Genomic DNA, 4139 nt, shown 5'->3' with positions numbered 1-4139 from the left:
GGAGTTTCAGTATCAGAGACTAGAGATCTTTACCACATAATAGTAATTCCGATTGTGCCTGTGCCATGCGGGGTGGTGTGGAGAGGGAGTAAGGAGAGACGTGGGGGCAGGGCCAAGGTCCTTCTCCCTGTGGGGGAGGCAGGACACAAGCATGTAGGGGCAGTGTCGCAGAACATCTCATCATCTCTGTACCCAGCTCTGGAAGGTAATAAGGATGGCTAATTCTGGCTACTGTTGAAAAAAATACCTCATTTCTGAGCACTAAGTGCCAGGTACTAGGTGCTTTGCATACACTGACTCATTTAATCTTCATAGCAACCTAATAAAATAGATATTCTTATTTATGCCTTTTCCCCCTGAGGCACAGAAAGGTTAAGTAACTTGGCCAAGGTCACACAGCTAGTACCTGGTGGAGTATGAGGCTAAAACCTTTCCTGCTAACTACTCCATTGAGTGTGTGTGAGGGGAAGCAGAGATGGAAGGTGGGAGGGGCTATCATAGACAGGGACTGGCTTCCCAGAAGGGTGAGCTTCTGCCAGAAATTGGACAAAGAAAGCAGCTTCTTGGGGAGAGAGGTAGGAACACCGTGTGTTGGGAGGCAGAGGGACAGACTGCAGAGCTGCAAGGTGGGAGCGGTGAGTGTTTCAGGGATCCTGCGGGAATGAGCTGCAGGAAGGACTGAGCCGGCTTCCATGCAGTGAGTATGTGATGCCCATCCGGGCCCGGGCTTTCTGACTTTTCGAAGCTTTCCCACATCCCTTAAATCACCCGCCTGCCACACTAAATACAAGGGCGAGCAGTTGCAACTGAATCGTTCACACGGCGTTACATGTCCTGAACTTTTCATTAAACGTCTATTACCTCCTATCTCGTAGGGGTTTTTTTCTCCTCTTAGAGCCAACAGATTTTCTTTTTCAGATCTCGGACATTTTAGGTCCCTGACAAAGTCATAAGACCCAAGGACTATGTTCTAGAATGTTCCTACGGGACTCAAAGAGAAAGCGCTCACCCTGCCTGCCCAGGGAGGGTGGGGGGTGTGGTGAGGAAGGCACTCAGGAAGGTTTCCTCCCAGGAGAACTGAGCTCATTGGATCGCGCCAGGGACTATTCGTTCAACGGGTATCCAGAGGGTGTCTATGGTGCCCTGGGTGCCGGAAACACAATGGGGTGCGAAGCGGGGGCTGTGCAGGTGTTGGGCACGGGAGACGAGGCTGCAGATTCCTGGGACGTAGACTGAGTGGGCATGAGAAGGAATGCTTCGGTGCCTTGGGTAAGCGTCCCCCTCTCGGGAACATCGCGCCGCTGTACAGCAGAGCAGGGGACCCGGCACCGCTTAGCCTCGGGCTCCAGCCTCCGGCAGCCATTGCCCCAGCCTCTGCGCCCGGCAAGCGGTCTCCAGCAGGGGGCGCTCACGAACTAGGCCTGGAAAAGATCTTGCGTCCACACAGATGCAGGAAAAACTGCGCGGGTCCACTGGGTTCCAACCCGCCCCACCCCCCGGACCGTCCGGGTCTGAGAAGTTGAAGTTAGAAGTCAACCCGCAAAAATCTGCCCGGAGCCACACAGCCCTCGGCTCCTGCGTCTGTCTAGGGTCTGGACCCCAACCTGGTCAAAAAGCCTGAGCCCGGATTCTACAGATTCCGATTCTGGGACACCCCCCCCANGGGACCCCCCCCCCCACCACTCTGGAGGCTTAGAACCTTGAATCCCTTTTCTCCCCACACCTACTTCCACGCACCTGATTAGGTGCCTGTTTCTTTAACGATCAAAGACGTGGGCGGCGGCGGGGGTGGTGTGTTCGCTCTGGCTCCCCAACCCCTCAGTAACCGTACCATTATTAACATTATAGACATCAGACCTGCTCCTGCGCGCCCTGGCGGCGCCGGGCAAAACGTGCTGTGCTCTCCTAGCTGAGCCCGGAGGCTGATCCTGGAGTCGTGGCTCCCACCCCAGGCCTGGGCGGACTCTGCCAGGGCAGGCACTGGGCGCTCCGGGGTCGAAGGCGGGGGTAAGGGCTGTCTTTCCCCGGGGCAGGCTCGGGGAACAAAAGCGCTTGTTGGAGAGTGGGTGGGAGTCGCAGGGGCCCGCGGCAGTCCGAGCCCTCGCCTGGGTGGCCACCACATCCTTAGCCGCCCTCCTGGCCCCCGGAGCCCTGTCTCCCTGCCGAATTCCCCTGGCTTCTGCATCCCTGGCAAGTGAGCCAAGGAAAAGGGGTCTTACTTGGCCCGCGGCCCCCGGAGGCTCCCGGGACGCTGGCGGGGCGGGTCCCTGCGGGTCTGGGAAGCTCTCCGCGGAGAAGGAGCGAGCCCATTCTCCCTTCTACTCCCCAGCCTCTGTCTTCTAGTCCATCAACGCTTCCAAGTTGTCCCTCGCCCGCCTGCCTAGCTTCCGCCTCCTCGACGAAGGCAGAAAGAAGCAGAAAAAAGGTGAAAACTGGGTGGAGGGTCCACGAGCTTCGATCCCCGCCTCTATGACCCGCGCCCCTCCCCCGCGCCCAGGAAAGTCTCCGGGACCCGAGACCCGGAACCGTACTGTCCATCCTCGCTACTGGTACCTCGCCTCCCAGACACCTCTTCCAGGGCCGAGGCTCGAGGAACCGCCCCGCTCGGCGTTCTCAATACGCCCCCACCTTGCTCCGCGGACAAAGAGGTTGTACCAGACCCGCCGGCCGCGCCACTCCCTGGCCCAGCCGCAGGGATTCATTCCCAGACTAGGGCGCCGCTCGCGCTGTCCCACCGCAGAGTCAAGGCGCTCTCACCCTTCCACCCTCCTTGAAGACACATCCCTCTCAGGGGGCCCCTGTGTCCTCCCCCTAGGTCGTCTGTGGGGACCACAAGCCCAGGCAGGTGGAGTGAAGTTCTGGGTTCTCAATTCTGGTCCGAAGGAGAGGTGCTGGTCTCAGCCAGCTGCGGCGCCTGCAGCGACCGCAGGAGTAGGAGAGAGGGAGGGATGCGGAGCGTGCGTGCGCGGGTCGGTTCATATTTAATTTACAAAGGATCCTCGGAACGCCCGGTCGGTAGTCTCTTGAGCTGCTGCTCTCCTCCTCCGTCTCTCTTTCCCCACTTCCCCAGCTCATTAAAATGCTCAACACTCAAATCGGGAGATTGATTTCCTCAGAGGCCCCAAACCCGGGCCATCGACCCACGGCCAGAGAACCCCCGGCCTGGGGCGAAGGCTTGGGGGCCGCGCGTGCCCCAGAGCTCAATGTTTACGGAAAGGACCGCGGAAGGCGGGGGCGGGGGGCTTTCCGGGGGTCTCCCGGAGCCTGTACTCCCTTCCCGATTTTGGCCAGCAACCCTGTCTCCAGGACTGCAATGGGCAGTGCAGGAGATAGACATCGAGTTTTAGCCAAATGCCTCGACATTCCTGCGCCTCCACCTCCTCGCCGCTAAAAGAAATGTCGGGGTTTCGCCAGAGACAGGGAGCGAGAGTCGGGAACAGCGAGTATTCGAATCTGCCGAGGCCGGCTGTTGTGTGAGGGTGTGAGACATGCTGGCGGTGGCGGGCCGCGGAGGCTTCGGGGGCTAAGTGTGTGGGGTTGACAGTGCCTTTCTGGTGAGGCTGTGAAGACGTTGGCGAGGGAGGGACAGGGAGAGAGATGCTCCGGCCTTAAGTTCCCAGCCCACACTGCTCTGGAGGAGCAGACGTTTTGTAACCATCCCTTTCGGTGCTGTTGCCTGCCACAGCCCCGGTGCCCCATTCTCCTGTAGCTGGCAAGACCCGAGGGTGAGGCGCTTGGGTGCATCCAGGACGGCCCTCTGGGGAGGCTAGGCTGATACTGCGCGCCCACCGCCCCCGGCTGTGCGCACAGGCCAGCGTGTTGGGTCGGGGGCTTCAAGGGCTTGGTTTAGCTACAAAAAAACGAGACTGCAAAGAGTAAGGCTTCAGAGGCTGGGCAGGGGCGGCGGCGGGCTGGGGTGCAGGCGTCGCTTCCCCGCGGCCCCGCGGGGTCGTGCGCCGCCGTCTTCGGGTTGGACTGGCGGGGGGTGGGGTAGACCAGAGCTTGCATCTACCCAGATCCGAGCAAAAATAGCAGGGAGGGTGAGGCGCTCTGCTAACACTATCAATTATGCATCGTGTTGAACGTGGCTTCGGGGAGGAGGCTGCTAGTGGGGAGGGGGGTGCGGCGAGGAAGGGTCC

At 59.9% G+C, this 4139-nt stretch overlaps 1 protein-coding gene across 5 annotated transcripts in view; it reads left to right on the top strand.

The window, feature by feature from the left end:
* Nucleotides 1–562: 562 nt before the first annotated feature.
* The window catches only part of LOC100474813 (immunoglobulin superfamily containing leucine-rich repeat protein 2), a 12109-nt gene continuing 8532 nt past the window's right edge, over nucleotides 563–4139 (top strand). Inside the window, exons 1-2 of one of the 5 annotated variants that reach the window (XM_034668064.1) lie at nucleotides 1969–2007; nucleotides 2330–2425. The gene's annotated coding sequence lies outside the window, so the exon portion shown is untranslated. Of the gene's footprint in view, nucleotides 702–1044; nucleotides 1270–1839; nucleotides 2008–2329; nucleotides 2426–4139 lie in introns of those variants that run through there. The other 4 variants (XM_034668065.1, XM_034668067.1, XM_034668069.1 and 1 more) reach the window with 4 other exon arrangements.

The sequence above is a fragment of the Ailuropoda melanoleuca genome, chromosome 9 (assembly GCF_002007445.2).
Source record: "Ailuropoda melanoleuca isolate Jingjing chromosome 9, ASM200744v2, whole genome shotgun sequence".
Lineage (NCBI taxonomy): Eukaryota > Metazoa > Chordata > Mammalia > Carnivora > Ursidae > Ailuropoda > Ailuropoda melanoleuca.
This window is presented reverse-complemented; position numbering and strand designations above follow the sequence as displayed.